General features: G+C 47.0%; 1 protein-coding gene across 3 annotated transcripts in view; it reads right to left on the reverse strand.

Moving 5' to 3' along the window:
• RGS6 (regulator of G protein signaling 6) overlaps positions 1–19,207 on the reverse strand; it is a 584,468-nt gene that overhangs the window by 102,447 nt on the left and 462,814 nt on the right. The window lies entirely within an intron of this gene.

Consider the following 19,207-nt stretch of genomic DNA (forward strand, 5'->3'; position numbering starts at 1 on the left):
CTGCCTGTCCCTCCACATCCCACACCCTTTCATCCCCATCTGCTGAATGAAGGGAGAGAGGGCAGAGCCACAATGTGGAAGGAGCCTGGGATCCGGAACAGACATGAAGATTGATGCCCATCTGGGGCTCTGACTTGATTGAAAAATAAACTTGTGATATTGAACCCCAGGCATTTGAGGGTTATCTGCTTTAGTATTTTTTAGTATTACCTTAACTAATGTAAATCTTAAGAATCAGAAGAGACTTTTAAAATTTATCTACTCCAACCCTAGCCAAGCGTCATCCACAATACCCTGGATAAGAGGTGTTCTAATTTCCATTAAAAAAACAAACAAACAAACAAAATAAACCCGAGTGCCTGGAAACTAACAAATTCCTTCCTGGCAAGCCTGTCTCAGTTAAATGATCTTCAATTTCTCTGAACTGAAATTGGCCGTTCTCTGAATTCCTGTCTTCGGTCTTAGTTTTGCCCTCTGATGATAGAGAGAAGAACTCAGACCTCTCACTCTGTGAGACAGTCCTTCAATTATATGGACAGTACACTCAGTGTATTAGCAATGCTATCCTAGAGTTTCCCCTGCTCTAGGTGAAACATGCCTGGATTCCTCAGCTGTTTCTTCTCATGATACGATCTGGGGTTTCTCACCATTGTGGTCAAAATTCTCTGAATATATTTGCTTTTGTTTGTCTCCCCTTAAATGTGGCACCTAGGACCAGTGTTCTCAGGCAAGCGCAGTTCACGTGGGGGTGAAAGTGAAAGTGCAGTCGCTCAGTCGTGTCTGACTCTTTGTGACCCCATGGACGGTAGTCCACCAGGCTCCTCTGTCCATGGAATTCTCCAGGCAAGAATATTGGGGTGGGTTGCCATTTCCTTCTCCAGGGGATCTTCCTGACCCCGGGATCAAACCTGGGTCTCAGGCATTGCAGGCAGATTCTTAACCTTCTGAGACACAAGGGAAGCCCTCATGTGGGGGCAGAGGAGTCCAATTTTCTGGGAGGTTCTGAACTTCCAGACAATCTACTATTGTCATTCCCATATCTCACTTTAAACCAGTGCAGATCTTCAAAGGTCTGTACATTATTACCTCAGGATGGAGTTTTAGATGGAAAACAGTCTGAAAGGGGCAGTGTTTCCAGAGACCTGAGTCTTGTCATGGGTCTGAATTGTGCGGTGGGGGAGAGGGCCTGCCATCAGCTCTCCTCGGATTGAGTCCCAGCTGAAACACCCAAGAACCAGCAGAGGGGGTTGAACAAATAGTTCCCTTTTTCCAAAAGGAAAGTTGCTCAGAAATTTGACTGGGGGTAAGAAGTGAGATCAATACAGGCCTCAGTGCTAGACATTTTGTTGCTCTCTGGAAGGAGAAGGAATCTTGCAGAGTAGACTGTCTGGTTCTTTGTGTACTACCCTACCTACCCAGGATCGGCCTCCACTGACACAGCACTGCAAGTCCACCATATTTTAACCTCAAAAGCAGGACTTCTAAGTGTTGCCCCACTCTTGCTCCTGGATGGCATCTATGAGCTAAACTTTGGATCGAAAACATTCCCATTCATTCACGTTCTTTGAGAGAAAGGGTGAGTATATATGTCTGTGTGTCCACTTCCTCCAAATTATACAAGTTCAACATTTGTCCTCGGAAATGAAGAACAAAGCAGAAATCAAATAAGAACTGTAATCCCAAGTTGAGGGTGGGGTGGGGGGAGACTCTAACCTGTTTTTCCCTCAAAAGAAAAATAGTCCTTTTTTTTTGTGGGTTGCCTAGAAACGGCGAGGTTTCCAGCATCAGCAACAGCTCTCCCCCGGGCGGGAGGATTATCTTTCTGCTGAGCTTGCTGAACCATTATTTATCACCTGCCAAGATTGATTACTCACCCTGGGACAATGACAGCCCTTCCTTTCCCCTGTTAATTACTGTCATCATTAATATCCATGTCACTAATTAGTATTCATTCACATTGAAACTCCTTCCTTGCTATCATATCCGCTCCCCCCACCCCCCACCCCACCCAGGCCTTCGGCACCATTGTCTGGTTTTCTGCCCCCCTTTGCCTTTCTGCACTCATGTCCGGCCTAATTGTCCACCAGGCTCCGGTTTGCATTCACAGAGCTCAAGAATCACATGTAAGCACAATTTTGGTAAAGAAAGCAAAGTCACAAAAGCCCCCGGCCTTCTCCCCTGGCACTGCGGGGACCACAGACCTGGGTTTCTTGTCGCTGGTGCAGCCACCATGACCATCACTGTTTCATTCGGGGAGCTGGGTGACCATCCTCAGGCCCCCTTGGGGCCGAGCTGCTGCCCCTGGCTGTCTAGGCCACCACCCTTGGTCTGCAGCAGCACACACCCCACTGCCATCCTCAACACGCGTGGGCCCTGCTTGGTAGATCTGAGCACACACAGAGATGCCCGGGGCTGTGGACAGTCTCATTCTCGTGGGCATGGGTTATTGCTTCACCAGGCTAATCCAGGAAGGGCCAGCCTCAGCCTTGTGGCAGATTCAGCTTTGGGAACAAGAAAGGGAAACCTGTCATAATATTATGTCCTTTAAGATGGCTACAATTATTACACTGTAGAATCAGGCGAAAATAGTCCAAATCATTATCAGTGGAAAGCATTTTTATTCTTCTTTTTTCTCTTCCCTTTCTTCCTTCTTTTCCCCTTCTCCCAGTCATTCTTCCCTTCTTATTCTAGTAAGAAAGCAAAGCAGATTATTTTTCTATTCTATCCAGAATTGATGGTTGCCTTTTGTTACTACCACTGGATTCTCTTTCTTATCTTTGTCACGCTGCAGTCCCAAGTAGAGTGGGTCTGGAGCACAGCCTCCTGCTGCCCCAGGCCCGGCACTTTTGCTGCTCTCCCAGACTTCCCAGGTGGCTCACTGGTAAAGATCCACCTGCCAATGCAGGAGATGCAGGAGACGCAGGTTCAATCCCTGGGTCACGAAGATCCCCCAGAGGAGGAAATGGCAACCCACTCCAGTGTTCCTGCCTGGAAGATCCCATGGGCAGAGGAGCCTGGCAGGCTATAGTCCATGGGGTCGCAAAGAGTGGGACACGACTGAGCAACCAAGCATACACAGGAGGAAAGGGCAGAGGAATGAAGACAAGACTTGCAAATCTGTCTACTTCCTGAGGAGTAGGGAGCAGGAGGCTTGTCATGGGCCTCTGATCAGTGGCTCCCTGGCCATCTGGCTGGGCCTGAGTCTCAGAGCAGCCTTCTGCAGACTCTAACGGGGCTGGACTAAGGGTGACCCCCTACTCCCTGTAAATAAGTAAGTAAGTAAGTTTACTTACTTACTTGGGTAGAGTGAGACTCAGTGACCTCCTCCCAAGTCATATTAAGTCTAGATCAGTATAAACTGGATTTGAGTAAGCTAGTAAGACCTTCCAAGACTTTAGAGAGCTCTCTTTCTGGCATGGGGGAGACTTTTGTTATAAAAGCATTCTATTCTGGGCTCGGCTTCAGGTGTTTTAAGCTCCCCGAAAGAATGAGGGATACCTGGAACTTCTTTTGAAATAAGTCAGAAACCAGGCAGATCCTACTATGATATACTTCTTTCATTTCCCCCAAAGTTTTGTATCAATCTGCACCCAAATTAGACTATGCAAACTTGACAAAAGACTGGTTCCAGTCATCTACAAATTTCAAGTTCCCTGCAACTTGGTAGCTTATATATCATGGTTCTGGTAACTGAAGCAATTAACAACGTACTCATCAGTCCTGCCCACTGGGGAAAGACACTTTCATTTGAGTAAACTATTTTTTTCTGGAGCCCAACCAAGGATAAGATGGTACACCTTAGGCAGGGATATGACTCCACACTCCGTTGGAGTTTCATGAAACTGCCAAGGTCTCAACTGCTCCTTTGAGTGAAGAATGCAGCTCTATGCCATCTCATCATGAATGCAGGTGCCAAGTGCAGGCCAGCGTCAACCCAGAAGGATGACAATCCCCAGTGCCCTCTGTGTACCAGGCCAGCACTAGACACTTAACCCTGTTGTCATATGTCATCTTGAAAATACGTAAAATATAGTAACTCACATCCATTTTAAAGAATAGACCCAGGGAGGCCCCAGGTCACATGCTAGTACCTAAAGCAGCCCAGTTTGGGATCCAGAATATCTCATGTCTAATATTATTTCCACTACACTGTTCTGCCCCTCTTAGCTCTGAATAACTTTCCAAGTAGTACATAGAACAACTGGAAAAGTTATCTTCTATACTCAACTGCCTTCCTGAAGCAGACATACTAGTTTAGTCATAATAATAATTACTGCTTTAGCTATTAAGCTAATAATTTATTGAGTAATTTCTCTATTTGAAATTTTGGAATGATTCTACTATAATACTGCATGCATGCTAAGTTGCTTTAGTTGTGTCCGACTCTCTGCGACTCTTTGGACTGTAAGCCCACCAGGCTCCTCTCTCCATGGGATTCTCCAGGCAAGAATACTGGAGTGGGTTGCCATGCCCTCCTCCAGGGGATCTTCTTGACCCAGGGATCAAATCTGTCTCTCTTATGTCTCCTGCATTGGCAGGCGGGTTCTTTTACCACCAGTGCCATAATAATTTCATGATGTAAACAGATTATTGTCTCCATTTTGCAGATGAATTGAAGGACACTCTATAAGTAGAGAAGTTTTTACAGTTTTAGACCATTCTTTTATGACTTAGTTAAAAAACAATAAAATATAACAGTTAGCTATCAGAGAAAGCTTAAGAGGAAACATTTAACTGGGCTTTGCTGGGTGGACACAGTGACTAGCAGGCAGTAAGAGAGAAGGAAATACAGGTAAAAGAACTAGCATGATAAAGTATAGTGGCATTTTTGAGAGGTACTGTTTGATCAATGGGTTTGATTTTTCCAAGGAAAATGGTGACACATTTAACAGTTACACACTTGCTTCTCAAGCATATGAAGCAATAAAGTGCATTGCTTATAAAGTCAGGCAGACTTGAGTTCCACTCATGGTACATCATTTCCAAACTGTATGACCCTGGGCAGGTGCCTTAACCACCACCCACTCCAATCTCCATACTCATGGGTTAACTGGGGAAAATTCTGCATGCTTCCAGGATAAAACAAGAGAAACCCTCACCAAAAGCCTGACCCATGGTTTTGCTGAAATTTCTTATTAGGTCACCTACCTGCTCTCTGCCCTCATTTTTTCTCATATGAAAATGAGGACAATAATAAAAAGGACCTGATGCTTAGGCTCTGGGGTTAAAGGAGATGCTGCATATGCAATGCCGGCACAGTGCCTGGAATGTAATAAGCATAACACACGCGAGCTACGGAGGCAGCCTGAGTTTTATATTCACATTGGAGCCAAGTGTCTCACCAAGTCATCGGCATGGCTCAGAGAAGCAGCAACAACTTGAACTGCTTGTTATCTGCCTGCTTTTTCATTTCAGGCCTCAGAGAATCTCAAAGGTCTTCTGGTGCTTTTTAGGAAGGGTTTTCTTGATGGACAGAAGGGGAGTTGCAGCAGGCAAGCTTTACGAGGCTGGCGGGGCCTCATGGAGCCAGGGGTTGGGGGACCCCCTTCTGGCAGCTTTTGTAGCCTTGCTCCTCAGAGACATTTTCTGGGTCAGGGAGGAGCTTCTCTAGGAGCACTCATCTCAGTTTGGAACTAGACATCCATGATGTGATGATTCGGTCAGTGTCTGCTTCCCCCCGTATCCGCTTCCTGGGACCACCTAACAAAGCACCACAAACGGAGCAGCTTCAAGCACAGAAATGTATCGCCTCCCAGTTCTGGAGATGGAAAGTCCAGGATGCAGATGTGGACAGAGCTGGTTCATCTGAGGGCTGTGGGGAGAAGTTGTTTCCATCTCTCCCCCCTTCCCGGAGGTTTGCTCGCAGTCTTTGGTGTGTTTGTCTTGTGCAAGCATCACCCCCACCTTTGCCTTCATCTTCATAAGGCGCCTTCCTGCGTGCATGTCCCTGTGTCCACTTTCTCCTTGTTCTAAGGACAGAGTGGATGAGGACCCACCTAAACTAGTTCACCTTAACTAATTACACATCAACAATCTTGTGTCCAAATCAGGTCACATTCTAAGGGCTTGGAGGTTAGGACCACGGCATATACATTTTGGGGGTGACACAATTCAACCCATAACAATCATTCTGAATGAGCAGGACTCATATTTTTTCATCTCTGGCACCAAGCAAAGACCGGTCATGAAGCTGGGGTTTAATTAATGCTTATTGATCAACAGTTACATTCAAATGGGCATCATATAATACATAGCCATTCATATTGCACATATTCATTACATTAAAAAAAATTTTTTTTTGTCAGTTTTGTGACACATGAAAACTTCATCACAGGCCAGCACCAGTTGTGGTACTGGGCATTTTGCAACTACTGCTTTAGAGGAAAGTTCAAGGTTTTTCATCCATTGACATTTGCTTTCAAAAACCACCTTTCTCCCTGTAAAAAGAAGTCTCAACAAACACTTTAAAAAACATTAGGTAAATTGATAAACAACCAGGATTGGCTGCCTAGCACAGGGAACTATATTCAGTATCTTGGAATAAACTATAATTGTTGTTCAGTCGTTAAATCCTGTCCCACTCTTTGTGACCCCATGGACTGCAGCACACCAGGCTTCCCTTTCCTTCACTATCTCCCAGGTTTGCTCAAACTCACGCCCATTGAGTCTGTGATGCCATCCAACCATTTCATCCTCTGTTACCCCCTTCTTCTGCCCTCAATCTTTCCCAGAATCAAGGTCTTTTCCAATGAGTCGGAAAAGGACCAAAGAAGAGCATAGATACCTATTCATATACATATATGTATAACCGAATCACTTTGCTATATACCTGAAATTAACACAACATTGTAAATCAACTATCCTTCAATTAAAAAAAACCCCAAAACATTAGGCAGTAATCTGAACTGCCCCCTTCTCCTCATTCAACCCTGGCTGACACTTAAAGAGGACAACCAGTAGAAGGAAAGGTGGTCTTCAACGCTCCTCTCAGGTCGAAAGACCCCCTCCTCCCTCCTCTCTCCTGTCTCCGCGCTGGCCCCCCTGGCTCTCTGGCTGCGGAGTTCAAACTGCCTGCGACCGGCTTCGAATCGGCGCTGATTCTCCCTTTTTAACAGGAGGCTTTTATGTCAGTCTGACTTGAACAGTTTGGAGCAATTAAATCCAAACACACAGACCGATGATTTTGAACCGGCGATACCCAAGCATCACTGCCTCATTCAGCCCTAAACCAGGGCGGGCCGGGCCTACCTCCCTGGGGTCGGTCTTCTTTCCAGGCCAGGCACATAGGCCTGCCCACCTCCATGGGCACGTGGCAACTGCGCCCCACAGCGACCCACAGTGGGAAAGACAGCCAGCCACGGGGAAGCCCCTGGTGGGCCTTCTCCTGCCTGCCCCCTCCCCCCGCGCTCAGACCGCGCTCCCCGCTTGCTTCCCATGCATTATGAAAAATAATAGGGGGCAGGAGACCGGGCGAGGTTATTACCAACTCATAAATCAACTGGGAAGCTCTGAGGGTTGTGGTGAGGTGTCTGAGCCGGGCTCCCCCCCGGTTTGTTATCTCACCCGGGGCCCCCACCATTGATTCATAACCTCATAACCCTCCGCGTCCGAATCCCAAGTCTTCTATCTAATTGTCACCCGCCGAGTACATGATTTGCAAGAGGATGCGGGCGGCGGCAGACGTGGGGGTGGAGGAGAGATTAGTTTTGTCAATCAAAAGCGTCCAGGGCGAGGAGGTGCACACCCGGGATTTAGCTCAACGATCAGCTTATTAAAGGGGAGGTTGGCTATGCTACACGGATGCACTTCGCACAGGGAGACGGAGGATCTCGGCCTCTGTTGGGGGGTAGCCCCTGCTCTCTGAGGGTGGCTGCCTCCCAGGCCAGCCTTTCGCCCCATCCGAAGGCAGAAATGAAAACCAGACAAGCAGATTTGCAGCTCTAGGGGAGAAGTGAGCTAATGCCGGGTGTCCACTAGCCGCATTGGAGAGAACTGTGACAAACGTTCTGAGGACTGCGGCTCCTCTCCAGGGGGGCTGGAGGGGTCGCAGGGCTGGACGGAGTCAGGGCCCGTGCTGTCTACTGGTCACCTCATCTGTGTGCCTTTGACCCTGACACGTGGTCGGAGATTATTTAAATTAATCTGAGAGGCTGAGGCTTTCTGGAAAGGAGCAGGAGAGGCAGTCTTTGTGACGCCCAGGTATGCAGGATGCAATCACTTTACCTGGAATCTGATCCATCTAACCGCACTGTTTGGGAATAATGCTGACACGCTTCCACAGCACTGATCTGAGGCTTACGTCTGCAAAGTGCTGCTGGACGCCTGCCAACACCTCGGGAAGGGCAAGGTGTGCTCAGCAGGGAGTGTGAGCAGGCCAGGTTTCAAGCGGAGTCTGAGCACACAGGTGCCTGGGCAAAGCTGAATCCGTGTTGCACTCATTTTAGCTCTGGGGCCCTGGGGCTCTGGCTTCCGGGAACACTGTTGGTTTTTGTCATCAGACAGACTTGGGTTCATATCCTGACTCTGCCCCTTCTAGCTGATCACCTTGGATGAGTTATTCAACCACCTTGACACCCAGTTTACCCACTTGCAAAATGGGTCCATCACAGACTCTACCCCAGACTGTGTTATGAGTATTTAAATGGAGGTGGGCACCCCCGTCCATGGGCAGTTCTGGTTCCTTTCTGCTTACAGCTGATGCACAGCTCCATCTGCCCGGAGTGGAGTCTGGCCTGGAGCTCATCTCCTGGGCAGCGAGCCGTGGGTGGAATCAAGCCTTGCTCCCGGCTCCTCCCCCAGCCTGTGTTGCAGGCCTAGCTAGACTAGACAGTTCAGAGCTGGCTCTTCCGTCTTTCGAGCTTCTCTGTTTCATTCAGATGAATGAGTCCATCCTTTTAAAAACTGGTCTGGGACCTTCTCCATCAGTAGAAGATCTACTCCCGGTTCAATTTGCAGTTCCTGAGGCAAAACAGAACCCCAAGGAACCCCAACATCTCTCCTCCATCCCAGCTACAGCCAAGCCCTTATCCTGGCGTCTACCACCAGGGGGGCCATGAATCCGAATCCTGTGTCTGAGTCTGGGTTCCCCTCCCAGCAACTCTGTGACCTTGGGGATGTGCTGTACCCTTTCTAAGCTTCAGTTTCTCTAGGATATGATAAAAGCACCATCCGAGAGGGAGGCATGGGATAATTCCTGTAAAAGCTTCAACTTTGTGTCCTGTAGCACAGAGGAAATGGTCAGCATGAGCTGACTTCATCATCATCATTATTATTATTGCTATTCCTACCGACTGGACCCCTCTCATTCCTTTACCTGCAGTGATTAATAAGATGGCTCTGTTCTTAAACAAAAAAGTGCACACGCGGGCTACAAGGGCCAGACTACAGTGTCGGTGGGGAGTGTTCATGGGCCACAGACACAGCATGTGATTCCAGCACACCCAGTTTCAGGACACAGTTCACAGAGAAGGAGGTGCTTCCTATCAGCGAGAAACAGGAAAGATGAAGGAGGAGAGTATTGTATGCAGAGCCAAGAACAAAGCCATCCAAAGCAATCACAGCAGTGCCATGTGACAGCCAGCATTTATATGCAGGCTTGAACAGCAAGTCTCTATAAAAGGGGACAGAGTTGAAGGGCAAAAGTCACAGCATCCTCAGGTGTCAGGTATATGCAAAGCACTGAGCCAGTCACCGCGGGCTGAGAGTCACACGTGAATCACACAAGAACCAGGCTTAAAGAGCTGCAGGGAGATGATGTCAGAACTGCCGGGGAATGAGCTCATGCTTTCCTGGCATCAGGATGCTGGCCTTGCCCCCCAAGCCCTCCCTCACCCTGGGTGGGCCTCATGGCCACTGCCAGCGTGGGCTCAGTGCCCCGACCCCTTCCTGCAGCTGACCTCAGGAAGTGATGTGCTGTTGGGCCAGCCTGCATCCCTCACACCTCTGCTGCTGGTCACCATCCCGGATCACTGCTCAGCGGCCTTCAGTGAGGCGCCCCAAACCCAGAGGGACTCGTGTGCGGGACACCATCATTGTTTCTGCTCCCCGTCATCTTTTAGGGAAAGGTGTAGCCTTGGGCTTCTCTGGGGTCTGCTGCCATTTTGCCTCCAAGGACTACTCCTCCTTGACTTTCCCCTGAGGGACAGCATTGAGTCCTCAGGCTGAGAGCAGGGCTGTCTGGGGCGGGGAGCGGGGGGTGTTGATGACCATGAAACAGAAGCAGTAGCAGGAGTGATAGGAGCTGGTCAGAGGCCTGTGTGTCCTGACCCTGCTGAGGGCTGGTGAGGGCCCTGGATAATAAGTCGTCAGCAAGAAACGGGAGCACAAGTCCATGGGGAAGCTGGTGGCAGTCAAGCCACACTGCCCACCTTCCCTGCCCCAGTCTTCCCTCCTGAAATCCCTAACTCCTTTTGTGCTTTGGGCATTTAGGTAAGAAAAAACTGTGATAATGAGGGGCCTGCGTACTGTGAAGACTGGGAGGCGGGTGAGACGACATTTATATGGAGGCCTGAGAGCAGGAAGATGATGCACCTGGATGAAGAGCAGTGAGGTGGGAACAAGCAGAAGAATGGTGCAGGCAACTGGAGGTGTGATGGGAGACGGAGGGGCTGCACCCCCAGAAGTCTCTGGAAGGCTGGAGTGGGGGGGGCGGTCTGTGCATTTTTAAAGGCTGCTTTGGCCTCTGCGTGGAGAAGGGATTGCAGAGGGGCGGGAGAAGCAGGAAACCAGCCAGCAGCCAGTTTTCATGGTTTCGAGAAGAAATCTAACACGGGCTGGGCTCCCTGGCAGCAAGGAGATAGAGAGGAGCAAAATGGGGCCTGGGTCTGTTTCAGAAGCAGGGACCCAGAGTATGAAAACAAGAGGAGTCAGGCTTGACTTCTGGTTTCTAGCTTGACTAACTGGATGCAGGTGGAGCTTAGCCTACCTGAGATGGGGAAGCAGGTTGGGGAGGACACCTGGGCTCATTATTGGCCATGTTTTGTCTGAAACAGATGTATATGGCAGCCATCCAGGTGGCGATGTTGAGTCTGCCAGTGGACACAGAAGGCTGAGTTTTCAGGGACAGAGCAGGCCAGGGATTGTATTTTGGTGTCATCGGTGGGTAGAATGTACCTCAAGAAGGGAGGCTGGGTGAGATCACCGGAGGAGAACATGTAGTCAGAGAAGAGAGGGCTTTGGAACCAAACCCTGGGCCTGGCAGGGGCAGAGCTGGCTGGGGACCCAAACCTGCCCTTCCTCGCTCTGGAATTGTCTTCTGTTACCCCGAGAGCCTGGGCTTCTGTCTTATGTGACTTATCCAGTGATGCACCCTCTTCCTCGGGGGACGGCAGGATAAATGAGCTCCAACTCTGGACCTCTGCCGGCTCCTCCCGGAACCCGCCCTTCCAGCCACCTCCCTTTCCTGCTCACGTCAGGATTCAAGGAAAAATCGACACTCCCCACTACGTCCAGCACCTGGTAGCTCTGCCCAGCGCCCAAGCCAAAGAGACAGCTAAGGGTTTCTGTGCTCTCTTCTGATTTATAACTAAGTTTAAAAACTTGCTTTCTGGCTTTTCTGCCGCTAAATTCCCTGAAAGCATCCTGTAGGGGCTCTGGAGCTGGCCCGTGGCTGAGTTCTGCTGGGTGAACGCAGTCTGGGAGTGACGTCAAGCTTCACATCCCACCCAGGGTTACAGATGCTAGGGAGGGATGCTGTCTTTCTAATGGACAAGCCTCATTTCCTTTCCATCAGATCCAGACCAAGAGAAGCTGGCTTTTGTTCAGAGAACATGTTAGGAATGTTTCAAACTGAGAAACATTGTACAGTAAGTTCTTGACTTACAAATGAGTTCCGTCCCAAGAGCCCATTCACAAGTCCGGTTTGTTTGTAAGTCCAACAAAGTTATCCCAGATACCCAACTGTACTGTGATAGGCTTATGATACTTTGTACACAAATAATACATAGAAAACAAACACAAAAAATAAAGGGAACATTTTAAAATTAATTTTTACAAGCGTATGGTTGCTTCACAATATTGTCTTAGTCTCTGCTGTATGCAAAGTGAATCAGTTATGTGTATACATGTATCCCCTCTTCTTCCATTTCCTTACCATTTAGATCACCATGGAGCACTGAGGAGAGTTTCCTGTGCCAGACAGTGGTTCTCATCAGTCATCTATTTTATACCTAGTCGTGTATCTATCAATTCCAATCTTTCAGTTCTGTACATCTGTGTCTCCTCTTCTGCTCTGCAAATAAGTTCATCTGTACCATTTTTCTAGATTCCACACATAAGCCAAATTCCACGATGTCTGGTTTTCTCTTTCTGACTTATTTCACTCTATATCAGTCTCTAGGTCTATCCATATCTCTGCAAATGGCGCGATTTCGTTCTTTATTTTTTGACTGAGCAATGGCCCATTGTGTATATGTACCACATCTTCTTTATCCATCCCTCTGTTGATGGATACTTAGGTTGCTTCCATGTCCTGGCTATTGTAAAGAGTGCTGCAGTGAACACTGGGATGAGTGCTATCTTTTTGAATTATGGTTTTCTTTGGGTATGTGCCCAGGAGTCGCTGGGTCATTTGGCAGTTCTATTTTTAGTTTTTGAGTATTCTGTTTTTGAGTATACTGTTCTCCACAGTGAACCATTTACATTTCCACCAACAGTGTAGGAAGTTTCCTTCTTCTCCACATCCTTTCCAGCATTTATTTTTGTAGATTTTTTTGATGATGGCCATTCTGACTGGTGTGAGGTGATGCCTCACTATAGTTTTGATTTGCATTTCTCTAACAGTTCGTGATGTTGAGCATCTTTTCATGTTTGTTGACCATCTGTATGTCTTCTTTGGAAGAATGTGTATTTAGGGGGATAATGTGTATCCCCCTATTTTTTTATTGTGTCATTTTTTTTTTTTTAATATTGAGCTGCTTGAGCTATTTGTTTATTTTGGAGATTAATCCCTTGTCAGTTACTTCATTGGCAACTATTGAGGTTGTATGGCTCAGCATACAGACTGAACTAAAGTCTGGTGTCTGATCAAATAACATGATAAAAAACACTGTCTGTTTTATTAAAATACTTTCTCAGCAATGGTCATATCCATGCTGTTGGGAGGGTAGTAGATTGAGAGACCCAGACTTGGAATTCATTAAGGAGAGAGTCGTGTATAATTTTGAGGAATTGGGACTACGCTCAGCTCTACATTCCAGAAAACAAACAAGCAAAATAATAGTGGCTTAAACAAGATAGAAGTATATTCGTTAAAAGAAGTCTGGAGGTGGTTCCATAGGATCCTCAGGAATCCGCACTTTAACGTTTCTCTTCCACCCTCCAAGTGCTTGGTTTTCACCGCCAAGGTCAACTTATGCTTCAGAATGTCTGCTGAAGTACCAGCCATCACATCTCAGCATCAAGCAGGGGGTAGAAGGAAAAGCAGAAAAGCTAAAAAGTGCCTTTCCCAGGTGAGACCCCTCCCATTAAGCACATTTCCTGGAAGCCCCTTTTTCTGTTCACACACTGTGATACACAAAATAATGGCTCCCCAAAGATGTCCATGTCCTAGTCTCCAGAACTGTGAATATCTACCTTACACGGCAAAAAGGACTTTGCAGTTGAAATTGAGGCCATCAAGATGGAGAAATTATCCTAGATTATCCGGGCAGGACCAATGTAGTCATAAGGCTCTTTATAAGAGAGAGAGAGGAATATCAGGGAGAGAAAGCGATGCGATGCCAGAAGCAGAGGTGTGGGTGGGATCGCACATGAGTGTGTATTCAAAGGAGTGCTTGGGGAAGGGTAGAGGAAGAGAGAGGGGGTGTGGTGGAGAGACTGCTTGTTAGCTGCTGGCTTTGAAAGTAGAGGAAGTGAGACAAGTGCTCAGGGCTGGTGCACTGGGAAGGCCCAGAGGGATGGGATGGGGAGGGAGGTGGGAGCGGGGATCGGGATGGGGAACACATGTAAATCCATGGCTGATTCATGTCAATGTATGGCAAAAACCACTACAATACTGTAAAGTAATTAGCCTCCAACTAATAAAAATAAATGAAAAAAAAAAAAGAAAGAAAATAGAGGAAGTTACCATGAGACAAGGAATGCAGGCAACCCCTCTAGAAGCTGGAAAGGGCACGGACACAGATTCTCCCCTAGAGTTTCAGAAGGAATATAGTTCTGCTAATACCTTTCCTCCTGTAAGACCCACTTCAGGTTCCTGACCTCCAGCACTGTAATACATTTCCACTGTGTTGTTTTAAGCCACCAAATTTCTATTTGTTGTAACTGTGATGGGAAATGAATACACACATGATTCAGACACCAGAATTCAGTGATCTGACAACCTGGGAAATAGTTTTATTCTGAGTTACAGGATGCTCAGCCGTAAAAGGGACCATACTACTGAGTCAGAAAGGAAAAATAGATGTTGGGGTCAAGAATAGCAGACTGCCAGGCAGGACTGTTATGCAAATACAAGGGTCTCTACATTTAGCAGAACAGAAAAGTATTCTTCTCAAAACAGAATTGAATCCACATTGAGGAAACATACCTTAGAAGGCAGCATAAATAGCTTTAAAAGATTTGTGGCAACTGATTCAAAAGAGGATTCAAGTAATTCTTTAGGCAGAACATTCTCTATAAAGCTGAAAGTTACTAACCAGGTATGTCTGAGCCTGGCTGTGAAGGCAGTAGTCTAAAGCAGGGCTTTGAATTTGAGAGAAGTAACTTTCACAGTTATCAGTAAGACCTTTGGTCTCTAAAATTTCTCTTGGTAGTCAGACAGTAAGCCACTATAGCTTGAAATCAACATTTATATATGGTTTACTATATGCCAGGCATGGTTCTAAGCACTTCACAGATATTAACTTATTTATATGCACAGCAACCTGATGAAGCAGTTACTGTCATTATCCCATTTTACAGATGAAGATAGTGAGGCAGAGAGCAGGTAGGTACTTGCTGAGGTCACATGGTCTGTGAAGTTAGGATTTGAACCACTTTGACTCCAATCATTGCTCAGAGTCAGTCATTTTGCGTGGCTCAGTAGGAGGGTTGGGGAGGAGGGGAGGGTATAATTAAGGAGACAGGTAGAGCCAGAACTTGAAAGTTACAGGTCATCTAAGGGTGAGTTTTCTCTAAATCCTATCAGATGGTAAGAATCTGCCTGCAATCCAGGAGACCTGGGTTCAATCCCTGGGTTGGGAAGATCCTCTAGAGAAGGGATGGCTACCCATTCCAGTATTCCTGCCTGGAGAATCCCATGGACAGAGTAGCCTGGTGGGTTACAGCCCATGGGGTTGCAAGGAGTTGGACACAACTGAGCGACTAATACTTTCCCTTTCTCTAAATCCTACTTAAGATGCTGTCTTGTCCCCAAAGACTTTTATAGTTTGGCTTTGCTTGGCTTCCTGGACTATCTTATACCAAACTATAAGAAAGAGAGTGGCTAGTTTCCAAGCTGCCTGGAATAAGGAATTAATTTCCAGTTTCAACCTATGATCTGTTCAGAGGCAATTAGGACAGGTAACACAGAAAACAGACAGTGTGGTAAAGTATTTGCATTACAGAAAACCACTTTATCATATCTGACTCAACCTTATAAACACCTTGCAAACACCCTCTACCTTGTAAACACCTCTTTTGCAGTCAAGCTATGTGAGGTGAATTGGCAGGTACAAAGCTAAAGAAAAGAATGAGATCTTTATTTATTTATTTAGATCCTGGACAGCTTGAGGGATCTCAGTTCCCCAACCAGGGTTTAAACCTGCACTCCAGCAGTCAAAGTGCTGAGTCCTAACCACTGAACCACCAGGGAATTCCTGAGACAATCACTTATTTTCTAAGACTTCTATTCCCCAGATGCAGATAAGCCAGGGTGGAATGATGATCAATCATCCTGATTGGATTGGTAAGTGACACTCCCTTTTTAGAGTAACCAACTGGCTCCCATTATATTTGGGTTGCAGTTGTAGAATGTGATTAACTATTTCCTCTGCTTCAAGTGGCTACTCCTAGAAGCCTGGTTCTGGGGTCACATAAATTTCATTTAAGTAAGCAACAACCCAAAATCCAGTAAAGGGAGCACACAGCTTATTTCCCAGGATTATGACTCTCACTCACTCACCTTCCCTGGAAGCAGAGATGCTTTAACCAAAGTGAGATGGAGACATTTGTCTTGTTTTGCCCACCTGGAGAAGGTGGGGATGGACAGAAACAGGACAGTGTGGGGTCCTCAGAGATGCATGATGAAGTTACTGTACAAAGGAAAGACTTTTTAGTCCATATTTCCTGACACAGACTAAAAAGGATCAATAGATCTAGTAATAGATCTAGTTAAGGCAATGATGTGAGACACCCCTACTCTTGGATGCCTTATCTTCTCCACTAGATTTTCTCTTATGTTCTGTAGCCATGACCCCAGCTCAGAGCTGCCCATTTCTTAAGACATGTCTTCCTCAGGAAGGTGAGAAGCCAGGGACAAAGCTGTCTCTTTCTCCTTAAACAACATGCCTCATGTCCTTGGACCATGTAGAGTTCTACAGAGCCTGCCATTGATGAAGACTAGAAAACTAGACTGAGGCAAGGCAACTGGGAAATGCCCATCAACACGGCCCAGAACAGGCTCTGGGGAGGAAATTACCCTGTCCCCTATATCTCTGGCTCCTAAGTAAAAGTCAAGGGGAGGGAGGCATATCTGACTGGCAGAGCCTGGAACACATCACATGTCCTGGCCGTACCCAGCGCAGGAAAAGAGAATGTCCAATACTTCCTTTGTCTATAGTTGGGAGTGGTCTTTGCTCCCCCCCGCCCCCCATGATATTCATTATTTGGGAGTTTCATAATCGAAGCAAGATATTCAGATGCTGGATAGCCAAAATAAATGACAAACATCCTCTATGCTTCCTGCTCTTTCCATGAATGGGAAAACCCAAGGCCAAGACCAGGGTGAGGTCTTAAGGGAAGAAAAGCAGAAAGATTTCCTGGACCACCACCAGCATAAAAGGAGGAAAGGTAGCCCAATTGGGATCAACACTGGAGAGCAAGGCAGACATCTGCCTGGAGAGCCCCCCTCCGCCTGCCCCGTGTGAATCACTGAAGGGCCTGGAAGTGGTGGCAGGAAACTGTGAAGGCAGTTAGATGGGATTCAGAGTGCTGACATCTGGTAGGGAGAAAGATAAATATGAAGCTCTCTACGGTACCCCATGAGAAACATCACTAGACTGCAGAGAGATTAATTTGGGTCAAAGAGAAGTAAACTTTTGGCCCCACGAAGAATTTGCAATCTATGGGGGAGAGAGTCTTAATAAGTAGGGTCAGATATCATAATCCAAGCAGCTTGACTCTCTTGACAGACAAATGAATTTCCAAGGCTACGGGTGCCAACAGCTAAGCAAGTCCCTCACAACATGACCTCAGCAACCTCGGCAGTTCGCTCCACTTCAGCCTGGACACACTGCTTAACACATCTGGGCTTCCTGCCCTCAGGCCTTTGTTTCCATGGTTCCCTCCACTTGAAATGCCCAGTGTCTACCTTTGAGAGAAGACATCAAGGGGGACTTCTCCAATGACCATTGGAGAAATGGCTTTCTTCCATGAAAGCCCCTAGGATATAAAATCAGAAGAGAGCCCCAGGGTTGGTAAGGCCAAGTTCAAGAACAGACCAGTCCCCAGGGAGAAAATATTCAGTGGGGACCTCCGCTTGACCATCCACCACTTCCACCATGCCATGAGGACCTGGGAGAAAACAAATCCTGCCAGAGCTTTCTTAGAAACATCATCATTTCAGGGTGAGATAGAGCCTTCCAGAGATAAATAAGTCCCCTCATCTGTCCACCCATCCATCCATCCAACTAACTTGCAAAAATGTGTTAGATCACCTGTAACTTGAGCTATTAGAAATGTTGACACTAGCTAATTTCCCCTCCTCCTTACTCAGTGGGTAAAACCCAAGTGCCATGGGGTCCCATTAATTTTTCAACTCCATGTTGATCTGAGCTTCCTCTTCCCTTAATTGGTCCCTGGCCCATTCCCCATGCCCGTATCTGGAACTTCTGTTCTTTGGCTCCACTGGTGAAAAAAGCTCCCGCATAACCTTCACAGAAGCACAGAAGGGTCCCTCTACCTCCTGGTCTACATGGATCCCTCCCCTGTCCCCAGTGCCCTTCCTCCTGGTGCCGCCTCCCTCCACCACCTAATTTGGGGTTCAGAGGGAAAGTAGGCATCATCTTGCCTGTCATGATATTTCTCCTTTTTCTATGTAAAAATTTCTGATTATCTGAGGCTTATATATACTACCAGTTTCCTCTCTACTCCTCTGGTCTATCGTTTCTATTTTTGTTAACTTCTCATTTGTGGAAGACTTTGGTGCCTGGGTCACCATCTTGTTCTCCACCCAAAATCCTGCAATTATCCTCGATGTCATCATTATCCATGTGGGAAACCTACTGAATATGTCAACTTCTCAATCCTGTCCTCTATTCCAGTGACCTTCACATTCAAATCATCTTACTCCTTCTGTTTGTAAATTGCACAGAGATTCCAGGTGGAGTCGAATGGGGTGGTTGGGTTCTGTTTCAGGGCTGCAGCATTTAGAAAATACATTATAATGACTGTTAAAGGTTGTGCAAATACTTAAACACCTTTTTTTTCTCTTAAGAAATAACATCTTCTCCAAACACATTCCAACCTCCAGTCAACTAGGAGGAGTCCTATTTTTAACAGGTAAGGTTCAGGACTCTTAACAGGACCTACAGAAGGCTAAGCCTACATCTCCAGCCTCCCCCTGCCCACCCCTGGGCCTTTGCACATGCTGGTCCATCAAGGCTGCCTTCAGGGCCCAGCCCAGATGTTACTCCTACCCCCACTGCATGTGGTCCCACAGCCCATACATCTGTTCCTCACACTATCCACAAGACACCTGTAGAAATGCCCTGTGTCTTATTCATCTCTAAATTCCTGTGCCAAGCTCAGTGCCCAACACTGGAGTCATTCAATAAACATTTGTGGAACAAATGGGCCTTTAAAACCCATCAAATCCAAAGCTAGACAACAAGTAGGGTGGACTCCTGACCTTCATCACCTCTCACTGCATCTCTCACTCCCAGTCTTCCGCGACTTAGCTGAGGGCTGCCCATCCTTAGAGTTGCTCAGGCCCCAAACCTCAGAGTGATCCCTGAATTCTTGCTTCCTGTCACATTTCACATCCAGACGATCAGACAGGAAATCCATT

Source organism: Dama dama, chromosome 12 (assembly GCF_033118175.1).
Source record: "Dama dama isolate Ldn47 chromosome 12, ASM3311817v1, whole genome shotgun sequence".
NCBI classification, from domain to species: Eukaryota; Metazoa; Chordata; class Mammalia; order Artiodactyla; family Cervidae; genus Dama; species Dama dama.